Source organism: Saccostrea cucullata, unplaced genomic scaffold (assembly GCF_032062105.1).
Source record: "Saccostrea cucullata isolate Sc308-1 unplaced genomic scaffold, CSIRO_AGI_Scuc_v1 ctg5705, whole genome shotgun sequence".
Classification (NCBI taxonomy): Eukaryota; Metazoa; Mollusca; class Bivalvia; order Ostreida; family Ostreidae; genus Saccostrea; species Saccostrea cuccullata.
Window position 1 is genome coordinate 40,059 of NW_026941186.1, and position 17,300 is coordinate 57,358.

A 17,300-nucleotide genomic window follows, 5' to 3' on the forward strand; every position below is an offset into this window, starting at 1 on the left:
CTCAGACTCTGAGGTCAGCAGGGCAAAGACTACACCCTCCCACAGCATCAACCCTAACAGGTCAGAGACTGTGTACACAAGGTCACCAGCAGAGGGCGCTGACATGTCAGTCAGGAGCTCCACCAATCCTAACCAGGCTACTGCAGAGGATGAGAGGAGAATGCAGGAGATTCTAGCCAATCCAGAGATCTGTAACATTGGATGTGGATCCACAGATAATGAATCTCATTGAAACTCTGAAGTTTAATCCTGATGAAGGAGCCAGGTAGGAAAACATTTGTTTGTTGTTTTGTTTTCTTTCTTGTTTTATCTCCCACTTGAAAAATCGGTGGGCTACATGTACATGTACTTAACGAGGAAGTTGTTTGTTTGTATCATTTGGGGGTAGTCCTTATCCACAACTCCTCTTTTATAAAAATACATTTTGATGGACACATATACCTAATTATGTATCTAGACTCTAGAGTTTCCCATATCAAAACATACTAGATACTGGATCCTTCCTATTATATCAGGGATACACATTTGTTATCAGCAACTCTTCCTGTGCCACTGAATAGAAATGAAAGAATTTTTATTACATAGTGCCATTATGCGTACTCTATTTTACGGCCTGATCGAACAAAATTTTGGGTTTCCAAACATGGATTTTGCCATTATATACTCAATAAAGAGGGTACCCACTTTGATAACACACTATTCCTAAAGCCCTTCAAAATGAATTTCAGTGGAACTTTCACAAAATGTCCTTACATACTGTCGTGATGAAATGTACTTGGCCATTATAATTCTATAGGAGCAGGAGTATCACTTTCTGAGCTCAGTGCCTCTATTATTTAGAGCTCTCACCTCAGTGAAGTTGGGGGAGCTGATGTAATACCCTCGGCGTCGGTGTCGGCGTCCCAGGTTAAGGTTAAGTTTTTTGGAGCAGTTTTTAGCTCACCTGAGCTGAAGGCTCAAGGGAGCTTTTCTGATCACATTTTGTCCGGCGTCCGTCTGTCTGTCTGTCCGTCTGTCTGTAAACTTTTCACATTTTCAACTTCTTCTCAAGAACCGCTAGGTCATATTCAACCAAACGTGCCACAAAGCATCCTTGGGTATACTATAGGGGGTTCAAGTCTGTTCAAATAAAGGGCCACACCCTCATTCAAGGGGAGATAATTGGGAATTAATGAAAATTTGGTGGCATGTTTTAAAAATCTTCTTCTGAAGAACCACTGGGCCAGGTAAGATGAAACTCATGTGGAATCAAGTTTGTTCAAATCATGACTCCCTGGGGTAGGGTGGGGCCAAAATGGCGGACCAAAGTTTTACATTGAAATATAGAGGAAAATTCTTTAAAAATTTTCTTTTCAAGAAAGACAATGCCATTATTCATCATATTTACATGGAAGCATCCTCAGGTAGTGTAGATTCAAGTTTGTTCAAATCATGACCCCTGGGGGTAGGGTGGGGCCAAAATGGCCGACCAAAGTTTTACATAGACTGAAATATATGGGAAAATTCTTTAAAAATCTTTTTAAGAATAGCACAGTCATATTTCATCATATTTATATGGAAGCATCCTCAGGTAGTGTAGATTCAAGATTGTTCAAATCATAACCCAGGGGAGAGGGTGGGGCCAAAATGGCCGACCAAGGTTTTACATAGAATTATATAGGAAAATTCTTTTAAAATCTTCTTCTTAAGAATAGCAAAGTCATATTTCATCATATTTATATGGAAGCATCCTCAAGTAGTGTAGATGTAAGTTTCTTCAAATCATGACCCCCGGGGGTAGGGTGGGGCCAAAATGGCCGACCAAAGTTTTACATAGAAATATATAGAAAAATTCGTTAAAAATCTTCTTAAGAATGACAATGCCATAATTCATCATATTCACAGCCTGCTCCGGATGTATTGAAATTCAGGGGATTAGGCAAATTATATCAATATATCCGTAATTCAATATAAGCGAAATCGTGATTTTTAAGCCAACATTTTTCAAAGTTCAATCCCAATTTAAATAAAAAAGAACAAACCCCAAAACCAGAAGTCTCTGTCGAGACTGTAGCTCTACTGGTTTATACTTAAAACAAAGGAAGAGAAAAGTAGCAGTTGGGACTTGAGACTTTAAAACAGCAGTAAATAGAAAAATGATCCTTGCCACTCATCAAAATAAAAACCTATGCACAGAATTATGTATAGTCTACTTGTGTGCCAAGTTATATGGAAATCGGACCAAAACTGTAGGAGAAGCATTTTGATAGAATTTCTAAGAAAATTCTATTTATAGTAACCATGGCAACACCGTTCATCGAAATCAAAAACCGATGCACAGAATTATGTATCTTTGTGTAGTCTACTTGTGTGCCAAGTTATATTGAAATCGGATCAAAACTGTAGGAGGAGTAGCATTTTGAAAGAATTTCAAAGAAAATTCAATTTTTAGTAACCATGGCAACACTGTTCATGGAAATCATAAACCGATGCACAGAATTATGAACCTTAGTGCAATCAACTTGTGTGATAAGTTATATTGAAATCGGACCAAAACTGTAGGAGGAGTAGCATTTTGAAAAATCGTTTACAGACTGACAGACAGACGGACGGACGACGGACGCATTACTATCACATAAGCTCTTCTGGTCTCTGACCAGTAGAGCTAAAAATAATTCGGTCATCGTTTGTCTAAGACAGTGAATGGATTACATGGAATATTAGGTTTTTGTATAAAATTATTTTTTTCTGTTGCATTGAAAAGACAATATTCAACATAATTTTAAAATTCCCTGATTGCCTTCTTTTGTGTTTTGGAGAAAAATAACCGGACTTCAACTGTTCAATTTACTGCTGAAAGTTGCCTGTATATTATCGTAAGTGAACTCGAGTTAATCCCAAAATTCTTAGCTTTTCGATTTTAGGCTTATCAATAGCCGTAACTAATACCTATTTAGTCTCAAATTTCAGGGTTTTCATTTTCTTTGGGGTTCCTTTATTTTTTTTTTAGCCTCAATATGTCTGTATGCATAAAAACAAAGAAAAAAAACAGTGAATGATTTTATTTTATTAAAGTAGTACATGTATGAAAAGACGCAAGGTGAAAACTTACAGTGTATTTATTCACACCTTAATATATCAGTAAGTCAGTCAGGTATAATTACCGTCACCGACCGTAACGACAGCCGTCAGAGAGTACTTCAATATAACCGTTATGAAAAACTCATTACCACCTCTGGGGACCAATCAGTGGCTTCAATATAAGCAATATTACAATATAGCCGATTTCAATATAACCGTTAATTCAAATGCAAAGAATATGAGAGACTAAAACTGAGGATTCATTTTTATTTAAAAATAAGCGGAATTTCAAAATAAGCGATTTCAATATAAGTGGAGTAAGCTGTATCTGGAAACATCCTCAGGTAGTGTTGATTCAAATTTGTTGAAATCATGACCCCTGGGGGTAAGGTGGGGCCAAAATGGCTGTTACTAGTTTTACATAGAAATATATGGGAAAATTCGTTTAAAATCTCAAGAATAGCAAAGCAATATTTATGGAAGCATCCTCAGGTAGTGTAGATTCAAATTGTTCAAATCATGACCCCCGGGCGGAACCACAATGGCCGACAAGGTTTTGCATAGAAATATATAGGAAAATTCTTTAAATAATAGCAAATTCATGATTGGTCATGGGATTACTTTCGGATTTAATCTTTTTAATAATCAACCAATTTCTACTTTTTCTTAGCTACAATACTCAGGTGAGCGATGTGGCCCAAGGGCCTCTTGTCTTTTTAAATACATCTATGTCCTACATTGATTAGACATGCCTGGAAAATGTTTCTAATGTGTTTCATTGTACCAGTCAAGTTTCAGATGCTGCAATTTCAGCAAAGGAATGACCAGGTTAATGTTTTTGGAGCAGGTTAACATTTTTGGTGCAGTTTTGGGTATAAGTCTCATTTCCGAGTAACTATAAGCCCTATGTTGACCAAACTTACATGGATGATACATTTAAGAATGCACACTATCAGAGTTGCTTCGGATGCTTAATCTGACCTACATTTTCCGGTTGAGTGAACAGGTTAAAATTTTTGGTGCAGGTTTCATTTCGAAGATACTATGAGCCCTATCATCAATGACCAAACTTGCATGGTTGATGCATCATATGATGCATACTACCAGTGAGACTTGCATTGGATGCTGAACATGTGAATCTGACCTACATTTCCGGTTGAGTGAACAGGTTAAATAAAGTTTTTGGTGCAGGATTCATTTCCAAATAACTTTGAGCTCTTTAATAACCAAACTTGCATGGATGATATATCTAAGGATGCATTCTACCAGGCTGGCTTCGGATGCTGAATCTGACCTACATTTTTTGAATAGTGAAAAGGTTATTTTTTAATACAGTTTCATTTTTAAGTAACTTTGAGCTCTATGTTGAGCAGACATGCATGGATGATAAACCTTAGGATGCACACTAATGGACTTGCTTCAGATGCTGAATTTGACATACATTTTCCAAATGATGAACCTGGTAAAAGTTATTGTTGCAGGTATATTACCAAAAAACTAAAAGGCTTATATAAACCAAACTTGTACAAATGATGCATTGGGGGTAGTGTGGGGCCACCCTGAAAGTTCAAATTTGTAGGAAAAAAAGCCAAAGGTAGTCAAAGAAATATGTAAGCATCCTTAGTTAGAATAAAATTCATTTTTGTTCAAGTCATACACCTTTTCCCTTTTAGGGGTAGGTCGGGACCACTTAATGCATTTAAGCTTTTTTTAATGCTACTTTAAACCTGATTTTTGTCTTTTTCCTAGCCACATTGTTCAGGTGAGCTATATGGCCCATGGGCCTCTTGTAACATTCTGCAGCTGACTGTTCCGTGACTTATGAATGTTTTGCCAGGGGGCAATTGTATCTTATTTGTGTGTATTTTGGGGGCTGCCAGAGACATTAAAAAGTGGTGGAATTCGTTCTTTAGAATGATTATTGGTGACCAGATAGCTTGCATTGTTTAAATGCTACCAAAGATTTAAATGTCGATCACTACAACTATTACTAGGTTAGTTTCTATATGTTGCAAAAAATCATATTTTAATACATGTATATAAAATGCTTAATATTTTCAAGACAGCTGTAGTGAGCAGGGAAAAGCCCTGATCCTTTACTATTTGACTTCTGTGTTTAGGAAATAACTCATGTATATTATATATAGTTTATTACATATATTCATATAATATTTAATATTAATTTTATATGATAATACATTTTAGGGGAGCCGTGCGGACCAGGAGAAGGCTTTGTTGACGTCCTCTACGTTATACGTAGGAAATATCTCGTACTACACGACAGAGGAACAGATCCACGAGCTGTTTGGGAAATGTGGCGACATCAAGCGAATCGTCATGGGGCTGGATAAGGTCAAGAAAACTCCCTGTGGATTCTGCTTTGTGGAGTATCCTTCTGTGTTTTGATGTCTTATATGTTTATGTATAAATGACAAGTAAACTTATTTTGTAAGTGATTATTATAAAAAAATCAAAGCTATAATATTTCAGTCATCGTCTCAAACCAGTGCAGTGCAGAGATAACATACTGTGGTTTCACTAATTTTCGTAGGCATCAACTTTCATGGATTCTGTAAAACAGACGTTTTAAAGGATACGTAATTTTGTGAACAAAAGTATTGTATATTCAAATGAATAACACATTTCTTAATTCAATGAACATTTAAATTCTTGGATCTGCTCAACAAGGAAATCCTTGAAAATTTGTGTTCAACGAATATTAATGAAACCACAGTATAACTCTGTGTTATGGTTTGTGATGATTGGGTTCAGTTTCTCAAAACGTAATAAGAATACACAGTTATTTTGATTTATGAAAGATATACCCCACGATTAACTGAATATTTTATCTGATATGATTAAGATTACATGACATTCACAATTTACTTTTATGTCTTTGAATTTTCAAAAAAAAAATTGAAAACTTAAAGAATTCCATTACATCTGTACCTATTTTAACATCTTGTATTGTAAATGGACAGAGAAAAATTGAATACCATATAATCCCTATTAACTGCCTCTGCCCCTATAACTGCCCCCTTAGGTTTTTTTCAATTGTCAGGAAATAAGGGCCCCCTGTACAGTGATTAAACTCATCTTGAATCGTATCAAAAGTCTGCCGTAATTTGAAGAAAGTGAAAATGAGACCTGTCTATTATCCAATTTCTAGGTGGAAAATGAATCATTTAGCTTAATTTGGATGGATTATCTTCACTTAAAGAAAAGTGTTTTTAGTGGTTCTTTCAATTTACCATATTTTCAAAGATTTTTAAAGTTAAAATATGACATTAGATATTATATAGAGAATACTAAAATAACTGCCCCCCCCCCTTTTGCAATTTTCTAAGTGCCCGGGGAGGTTAATAGGGATTAAACGGTATATAAGTTAATTGTGGTGATAAAAAAGATATAAAAAACAAAACAAAACTTTTTTTTATCTCTGAATTGAGGTTCTTTTTTCAAAGTCAAAATGATCATGAAGTCAATTAAAACAAATCATGTTGCTAATTTATATTGTGTACAGTGAATATGGATGAAGAAACATTTATTAATTTTAATTCTAAAGGGATACAACCAATCATACATTATAATTTGAAAAAGATTCATACTTTTAATTGTTGAAATAATTACGAGGTATATTAAAGACTGATTATGGAAATTAGTTTTTCCTGAACTATCCAGATACTATACACGAGAGGATGCGGAGAATGCCATGAGGTATATCAACGGAACGAGGCTGGACGATCGGATCATTCGTACGGACTGGGACCACGGCTTTAAGGAGGGACGGCAGTACGGGAGGGGCAAAAGTGGGGAACAGGTAAAAATTTTAAATGTATTGGAACCCATGACTGGGTTTGTTAGTATAATAAATAAACAATGCCATTTCTATTTCTATCAGCTGCAGGCCATTAAGTTTTTATGTATCGATATGTTGGAAGTGTGAAAATTTTCACAAAATTAAACAGCTAGTAACTGAAGTTATTATTTTCCTTGAGAGTAAGTTGTTTTTATATTTATTATACCTTATGATGTTATGTTTTTTCAAAATTTCAGGTCCGGGATGAGTATTGAACAGATTATGATGAAGGAAGTGGAGGATATGGAAAAATAGTGACTTCAAAGATCAACCAATCACGTGACCCGATGTGATCCCATTGTGTATGTGTTTATGTGTGTTTATCAGAGTGTTATGTAAGGACAATGCTGCAAGAAATGGTCACCTTTCCCGATTTGGGAAAGAATCCTCGTAAAAACTGGCAGCCCTACCCTGATCTGTGCTCTAGGTGGATTATTAATACTTTGTATTGACATATTAAAGCAATTAATATTGTAATTAATAACCCACCATCATTTTTACCAATTTTTCATTTTGCAAAGAAATGACTTCATATGGCAGGATGTACAGATCTATTGATAGAATAAGTCATGATCATGATACATTGTTTTTTTCATTTGTCATTATATTTCTGTATTAAGTAATAATACTTTCAGATTTTTGTTTTGATTCAAATACAATTTCCCTGCTGCATTGTTTTGTATGCATTAGGAAAATAATTGGTAATAAATTACAGTTAAACATGCTTAATGTGTAAAATGCTTGGGAATTTGACTTAAACTCCTTTGTAAAATTCTGTGTCTTTTTTATTTTGAAATTAAAGAGTATGAATTTCACTTTGATTTTAGTGTAAATTCCTATAGATGTGTTTGCTGTAGCCATAGTTTACTATATGTTTAAAGTAGCTGCTATAATGTAGCCCTCTTTGATTATTTTTAGGTCACCTGAGTCACTCAGGTAACCTAGTATTTCTATCTGTTTTCATCCATCGTCGTGTGTTGTCTGTTGTCCGTCGTGCGTTAAAATTTGAACATTTTCAGCTTCTTCTCTGAAACCGCTGAACCAATTTCAACCAATTTTGGCATAGTATCTATGGGTGAAGGGGAACAAAAATTGTGAATTTCATGGCCCCTGCCCTCCTGGGGCCTGGGGGTGGGATGGGGCCAAAACCACTAAAATTAATGAAATATTTAAAATTGTTCTTCTTTACTCCTGGACATCAAGCAGGCAAACTGTTAGCATGAACGTAATGTCTATTGAGTCCTCTAAAATTTTGGTTAAGACCAAAATTGTGAAATTCATGGCCCCAGGTTCAGGGGTTTTAGTGCTAGAGCGGGGCTTAATAGATTACATAGTAAATATGCATTAATTCTTCAAAAATCTTTTTTTCTGCTCCTGGGTATTAGATAAACTGACTTAGTACATTGTTATGATGAGCAAGAGTGCTTCTTCAAAAATTGTTTATTTTATGGCCCCAGGGTCAGGGGCTGGTGATAGGGTGGGGTTTTATTGATGACATAGTAAAAATGCATTAATTCTTTGAAAATCTTCTTCTGTGCTCCTAGGTATTAAATAAACTAAGTACATAGTTATGATTCATAAGAGTGCCTCTTCATGGCCCCTGTGTCAGAGGTTTTGCCATTTGGTGTAAGGTGGGGTGGGGGGCTATTTTGATTATACAGTAAAAATACATTATTTCAGTAATCTTTGAAATTTTTTTCCTTTGCTCCTGGGTATTATGCTAATGATCTAAGTACATATATTTGTGATGAAGAAAGATGCATCTAGCAAAATGGTTAATTTTATGCCCCCTGGGTCAGGGTTATCGGAGGGGGGTTACATAGTCTGAAAACAAATTAATGCTTTGAAATCTGCTCTTTGGTATTAATCAACCATTTATGATGAAATAAAAATTATGATATAATTTTCAAAATTTTGAAATATATGGCTCAAGGGTCAGTGCATGGTTCTTTTGGGGTGGGGTGCATAACTGGTTATTAAGTGGAAGTGCATTTTCTCTTTATTACTCTGATCAACCTATGGGTATTAAGTAAAAAATGTAAGCATGCCAAGTTTATAATTATGATAAGCAAAATTGTGAATTTCATGGGATCTTTTTAGCTCTTCTGAGCAAAAGGCTCAAAGAGCTAATTCTATGGCCAATTGTGCGGTGTGTGTAAACTATTTAGAATATGGGCCATAACTCAAGAACCCCTTGGCCAATCACTACCAAATTTGTCACGGTATCCTTGGCCCAAGGGCTACCATTTATACTAAAATAAGGGTTAGGACCCTTAAACAAGTGGAGATAATCAGGAAAACAAAACCAAAAGTACTGGTTGCTAAAAAATCTTCTCCATAACCACCCGGCAGATTTTCACCAAACTTACATACAAGGAACAGGATATGTCGAAGATTGAAATTTGCACGGGGAATTACCCTGGGGCAAACGGCGTGGTCTCAAGGTCACTTCAAAGTTGACCTAAATTTACAATTAATAAAAACGTGTATATTTTGCTTACTGTAAGGACTAGGATCATCAAATTTTTGTAAGTTGATGCATCTTACGACTTCACATCATGTAAACTCAAAAGTAGGTCACGGTGACCTACTTTTTAAATTTTGCGGGGATTTGTTTTCAAATTAATTTGAAGGCATATTTTGGACATTTTCAGGCCTATGATCATCAAACTTTGTCAGTTGATGCATCTTGGGTCCTCAAACAATGTCAACTTAAAAGTATGTCACCTTGACCTACTTTTTGAACTTGATGACTTATCCTTTTAAAAACATTAAATCCCATTATTTCAGACACTGGAAGGTTTAGAATCATCAAATCTTGTACTTTGATGCATCTTGGGACCTTAAAACATATTTATAAAAAAGTAGGTCACTGTGACCTACTTTTTGAATTTTGCCGACATTTGTTTTCAAATTGTTTAAAACGCATATTTTGATTACCTTCAGACCTACGATCATCAAACTTTGTCAGTAGATGCATCTTGGGTCTTTGAAAAATGTCTACCAAAACGTAGGTCACAATGACCTATTTTCAACATTTTATGGCTATACTTACATATCTTCGGTATTTAGTGGCTTAGAATCATCAAAGTTTGTGAGTCGATGCATATTTGGTTTTCGGAGAGTGATGATCAAAAAGTAGGTCACGGTGACCTACTTTTGACATTTTATCATATTGTATGATAGACTGTTGGAGAGATAAGACGTGTTTTTATGAGCTCTTATCTATACCCAGCTGATTACTAAAAATGATAATGAAATGATGGATCTGAGTGTAAATTCTAGTTTATTTAAATCAATTTTGAACTCATTTAGTGGACTATCACAATCATTTAATGGAAAAGATAATGAACTGGACCCTTCTGTGAGTATACCAGACTTTCTTCAGATTAAGCTAAACACAGAAAGTGTGACCATAAACTATGATGGTCAGAGACATGAATTCGTTTTATCTGTGCTTCGGAAATTGCTTTTATTTCACGGAAACAATAAAAGAAATTGGTGCATCTACAAATCTGTATGTGATTCGGTGACTGTAACAATCTACAGTAGCACACATACCATTCTGATACAAGGGACCAGTGCGTTTGATTGGTACAGGAACGATTTTCTAAATGAAATAAAGAGTCAACTAGATATGAACCACACTGACACTGACTCTGTAACAGAGTGTAAAATTATTGTTGACCAGCCGAACTGTACTTCGACCCCAAGACCCTCAAAGAAATCGAATGAATCAAGTATTGAGACGGGATGCGGCAATTGTAACAGCGCAGAAAGCATAAAACATCTTTCCGAGACGGTGAAAATGCTTACCAAAGAAGTTGAAACCCTGAAGAAGCAGCTAATGGAAGCAAAACAAACAAAGCCGTATTCTAATGCTTCTACACAAACTCCCGGGAAAAAAGTGAAACAGAAGGAAACTTCGACTGAGGGACTCTCGGTGACAAATGGGATTTCAAGGCATACCCAGTATACATCTCCTATTGAAAAAAGTACCTCTAGTACATCAATGGATGCAGATGTCAGTCCCAGCCCTGTGTTGAAAACCACCCAGTCCACGAAGAAAATGACCAAGAAAAAGTCAGATGTACACATCTCAAAAGAGAGTCAAAATATATCGACCCCTAACAGACGAAGCAACATCGCAAGAAATTCTCAGCCTCCTGTAAGAGAATATAACCCTGTATCTACACTTGTCATCGGGAGTTCAATTCTTCAAAGGATAAAAACCCGTGGCCTAGATCAAAGTGTGAAAGTAAGTACAAATCGAGGTGCAAGTATTGCACACATTCGTTCCAAACTACAGAAGTTTGATGTGTCCTCCATCCAAAGTGTTATTATACAGGCTGGGGGTAATGATGTTGCAAATTTCCGTAACATTGATGCGATTGAGAATGATTTTGCAGAAATAGTTGCTGATTTGAAGAAAAGAAATCCAAGCATTGCAGTGTACCTATCGGAAGTGATTCCAAGAAGGGATGCAGATGTAACCGAAGTGAATAAGTGCATTAGATATGTTTGTGAGGAGTACGGTGCTGTGTTGATCGAATCGAGTAAGTCATTCAAACACTGGAATTCCCCATCTTTTTGGAGAGATGGCATCCATTTGTCCGACCGTGGCACTGCTTCGCTTCTGAAGCTCTACAGTACTCATGTGCAAATTCTTAAACATCAAAATTCCACCTCCGTCCAGACCTGCTATTTCTGTGGAGAGCAAGGTCATTCTTCGCGCAACTGTCGCCACGGCAACAAAGTAACTTGTTGGTATTGTGGTGAACATGGCCACAAGCAGAAATTTTGCACAAAGTAGGATCGCGGCAATGAAAGCTGTGCCGATTATACGAATGACTGTCCGATTATTAGCAATGTCAAAAATTATTTTCGCCCATTGATTAATCTTTGTTTTGACTGTAATGAATCAGTTTGCACCTGTCTTTTGTCTAATAATAAGTCAACTGAATATTGCTCAGAATCTGAGAGTGCAGATCTATGTAAACTTAAACCCCTTTTGAACCAAAATCGGCAAAAAAAACTTAACAACCCTTCTCCAATAACAAACATCCAGAATGATGACAAACAAAATGTGTGTGATTCAAAGAATGGCCTTCTGAAAAAAGGTCTGCATTTTGTAAATTTGAATGTTTGTCATATTTTACCAAAATTAGATGAATTAATTTTATATTTACAGGATCAACAAAATGTTGACATTTTTTCTTTATGTGAAACTTTTCTTGATGAAAATATTAGTGATTGTATTATAAATGTAAATGGATATACTTTTGAAAGAAAAGATAGAAAAGGAAAGGCGGGTGGTGGACTAATTACATATATTGCAAATGATTTGAAATATAAACGACGAATTGATTTAGAAATTAGTAATTTAGAAACAATGTGGCTTGAAATTAATCTTAAGAATTCTAAACCTATACTTTATTGTTCAGTTTACCGTCCACCATCTGCCCCCTCCTGCTGGGTAGACGATTTTGTTAGAGAAGTTCAGTGCGCTACCTGCTGTGACGATCAGGAAGTGATTATTGCAGGTGATTTCAATATAGATATGCTCAAAGACCCCCCGCAGAGTTGGTCATCTGCAATTGTAGATTTGGGATTAACGCAATTAATTAACACCCCAACAAGAATTACTAATAGCTCTAAAACTCTTATTGACCATTTCTACACTACGCACCCTGCTAACATATGTGAAATATCAGTACCCCCTGTAGCAATGTCTGACCATTATCCAGTATGTGCCACCCGAAGATCTAACAGCATGCAACGCAAAGGCAAACATATTGAAATACAATATCGTGACTTTAAAAACTTTAATGAAAATGATTTTTTGCACGATTTAAACAATGCAGATTTTGATGAATTGATTCTTCTGCATGATCCTGATGACATCTTAAACTGTTTCTATGATATTTTCAATTCTATACTTAATAAGCATGCGAAGGTTAAAACAAAGCGTGTGAAATCAGAATTTCGCACTAAATGGTTGACTCCAGAAATAAATGATGCTAGGAATATACGAGATCAATTCCATAAACAGGGAGACATGGAAAATTTTAGATTTTGGAGAAACAAAGTCACCTCATTAATTACTGGTGCAAAATCTACATATTATAAGACAGTTATTGAAAATAGCTCTACATCAAAAGAAATGTGGGGTCATTTAAATCAGCTTGCCTCAAAATCAGATAAAAATTCATCCCCCTCTAATATCACGTACAATGGATTAAATCTTTATAATTTACAAGACATTGCAGATGCTTTTAATGAGCATTTTGCGCAAATTCCGAAAAAATTGTTAAATAATCTTTCGTTCTCTGGTTTTGAACCAGAAAAATTGAAAAGATACACTGAAACAAAACTTGGAGGTCAGGACTTTCTTGAAATTCCCTTGATTAATGAAACAAAAGTATTTGATATGTTAAAGAGGCTTGACATAAACAAATCTACAGGCATAGATTTTCTTGGACCTAGGTTGCTCAAACTTTCAGCTAGTATAATATCCAAACCTCTAACACATCTAATAAATTCTAGCATTATCAATGGATCTTTTCCTTCACAGTTAAAGGTCGCAAAAGTAACTCCTTTATTTAAAAAAGGTGATAAATCAGATCCAGGAAATTATCGCCCAATCTCAATTTTACCAACTATATCGAAAGTTTTAGAGAAGCATGTAGCAGAAAATATACGCATCTTTACTTCACACTTTGATCTATTAATGAAAGCACAATCTGGATTTAGAGAATTTCACTCATGTCAGACAGCTCTCACAAAACTAACTGATAATTGGCTGCATGCAATAGATCAAGGAAATTTCGTTGGCATTACTTATTTGGATTTTAGCAAAGCATTTGATCTTGTAAATCATGATATACTTATTAGTAAACTCAAATGCTACCACTTTGATCCCACATCAATAAAATGGTTTCAATCATATTTAAATGATCGAACTCAAAGTGTAAAAATTTGTGCGTACACATCTGAATCACTGCCCGTCACAGCAGGTGTGCCACAAGGCTCTATTTTAGGTCCCTTGTTATTTCTGTTATACATCAATGATTTACCATTATCTGTTGAACATTGTAATGTTGATATGTTTGCTGATGACACAACAATGCATTTTCATGGTAACAATATTTCACATATTGAAGCAACTCTCAATCATGACCTGTATCAAATACAAACCTGGTGTCAACAGAATCAGATGATTTTAAATACTGATAAAACAAAGTGTATGTTAATGGGAACACACCAAAAGAAATCAAAATTAGAAAACGTTAATCTTCAACTACAACTTTCTGGCCATTCCATTGAAAATGTTAGAACAGAGAAATTATTAGGTGTTCACATTGATCATACTCTTCAATATACTTCGCATGTAGATGCAGTTTGCAAAACCCTTACTTATAAATTATTTACCTTACGAAAAATTAAAAAGTTTCTACCATTGAATACTAGAAAGCTATTTTATAATGCATTTATTTTACCATCAATTTTATATTGCCTTTCTATTTGGGGTAACTCTCCTCAAACTCACATCGATAGAATATACAAACTTCAGAAACGAGCAGCTAGGATTATTTTAAATGAAAAATATGATGCACCTTCAATGCCATTGTTTAACATTTTAGGCTGGTTAACAGTTTACGAACTTCTATATTTACAGAAAAGCATTCTAATGTTCAAAATATTTCATCATATGTCTCCGGATTATATGCATGATTTTTTTGAATTTCAAAGTTCTGGATCATACACATTACGCTCAGAGACAAATTCAGAACTTCGTTTACCAAAATATAAAACAAATTTATTCAAAAATTCTTTACAATATTCGGGGGTTATTATCTGGAATGAGTTGCCTATTAGTATTAGGAATTCCCAATCCCTTGCAATATTCAAAAGCAGTGTTGAAAATTTTTTACTTATGAAACGTACTGGTTCTACATGAAATTTATGTTTTCCTTTCTTTTCAATGAAATGCCAATATTTAATTTATTCTATTGTAACAAAGTGTTTATATTTTATTGTTTCATGTTTGTAATTATTGTCTTTAATGTATAAAACATTGTACATATGTTATAAAGAAGGCCCTGAGGAAGACTAGTGCTTGCACTAATCGGGTTACCTTCTATAAATAAAGTATTATTATTATTATTATTATTATTATTATTTTATGGCTTTATTTAAGTATCTCCGGTACTTACTGACCTAAAATCATCAAACTTTGTGAGTTGATACATCTTGGGTTTTTCGGAGAGTGACGACCAAAAATAAGGTCATGGTGACCTGCTTTTAACATTTTGTGACTATAATTAAGTATCTCTGGTACTTATTGACCTTAAATCATCAAACTTTGTCAGTTGATGCATCTTGGGTTTTCAGAGATTAGGTCACAGTGACCTACTTTTGACATTTTTAGCTTTTCTGAGACAAAGGCTCAAAGAGCTAATTCTATGGCCATTTGTGCGGTGTGCAGTGTGCATTAACTTTTTAGAATATGGGCCATAACTCAAGAACCCCTTGGCCAATCAGTGTCAAATTTGTCACAGGGTATCCTTGGCCCAAGGGCTAACCTTTATACTAAAATAAGGGTTGGTCCCCTTAAACAAGGGAAATAATCAGGAAAACAAAACCAAAAGTACTGGTTGCTAAAAATCTTCTCAGGAACCACCGGGCAGATTTTCACCAAACTTACATACAAGGATCAGGATATGTTGAAAATTAAAAATTGTTCAAGGCATGACCCTTGGGCAAAGGGCGTGGTCTCAAGGTCACTTCAAAGTTGACCTAAATTTACAAATAATAAAAACGTTTATATTTTGCTTACTATTAGGACTAGGATCATCAAATTTTTGTAAGTTGATGCATCTCAGGACTTCACATCATGTTAACTCAAAAGTAGGTCACGGTGACCTACTTTTTAAATTTTGTGGGCATTTGCTTTCAAATTGATTTGAAGGCATATTTCCGGCACTTTAAGACCTATGATAATCAAACTTTGTCAGTTGATGCATCTTGGGTACTTGAACAACGTCAGCTTAAAAGTAGGTCACCGTGACCTATTTTTTGAACTTTATGACGAATTCTTTTTAAAACATTAAATCCCATTATTTCAGACACTGAGAGGTTTAGAATCATCAAATCTTGTAATTTGATGCATCTTGGGACCTTAAAACATATTTATGAAAAAGTAGGTCACTGTGACCTACTTTTTCATTTTGCAGGCATTTGTTTTCGAATTGTTTAAAAGGCATATTTTGATTACCTTCAGACCTAGAATCATCAGATGCATCTTGTAACTTTGAAAAATGTCGATCAAAATATAGGTCACAATGACCTAGTTTCAACATTTTATGGCTATATTTTAGTATCTTAGGTATTTGTTGGCTTAGAATAATCAAACTTTGTGAGTTGATGCATCTTGGGTTTTCGGAGAGTAACAAACAAAAAGTAGTTCACGGTGACCTACTTTTGACATTTTATGGCTTTATTTAAGTATCTCCGGTACTTATTGGCTTAGAATCATCAAACTTTGTAAGCGGATGCATCTTGGGTTTTCGGAGAATGATGTCCAAAAAGTAAGTCACTGTGACCTACTATTGACATTTTATGGCTATATTTTAGTATCTTGGGTATTTATTTGCTTAGAATCATCAAACTTTGTGAGTTGATGCGTCTTAGGTTTTCGGAGAGTGACGACCAAAAAGTAGGTCACGATGACCTAATTATTGGCTTAGAATCATCAAACTTTATAAGTTGATGCATCTTGGGTTTTCGGAGAATGATGTCCAAAAAGTAGGTCATGATGACCTAATTTTTGACATTTTATGGCTTAATTTTAGTATCTATGGTACTAACTGGTTTAGAATCACTAAACTTTGTTTGTTGATGCATCTTTGGTTTTTAGAGAATGTCGATCAAAAAGTAGGTCATGGTGACCTACTTTTGAATATCTCAGGTACTTTTTGGCTTAGAATCATCAAACTTTGTTAGTTGATGTATCTTGGGTTTCAAAGAATGTAGACAAAAGAGTCACGGTGACCTACTTTTAAATATCTCAAATACTTATTTGCTTAGAATCTTCAATCTTTGTTTATTAATGCATCTTGAGTCCTCAAAAAACTTCAATCTTAATACAGGTCACTGTGATGTACTTATGTTTTCTTTATAGCTTTATTATTAAAAATATTTTCAGTCCTAATTGGCTAAAAATCATCAAACTTTGTCAGTTGATGCAACTTAGGTCTTAGGATACTTAAGGTTTGAGGCTTCAAACAGAAGTGACAGATTGCACAATTTATCAGAAGAGCGATTCAAGGCCCTTGGGCCTCTTGTTATGACTATATTTAAGTATCTCAGGCACTTATTG

General features: G+C 35.0%; 1 pseudogene; it reads left to right on the forward strand.

Moving 5' to 3' along the window:
• Nucleotides 1-4,513: 4,513 nt before the first annotated feature.
• The window catches only part of LOC134257363 (nuclear cap-binding protein subunit 2-like), a 63,492-nt pseudogene continuing 50,705 nt past the window's right edge, over nt 4,514-17,300 (forward strand).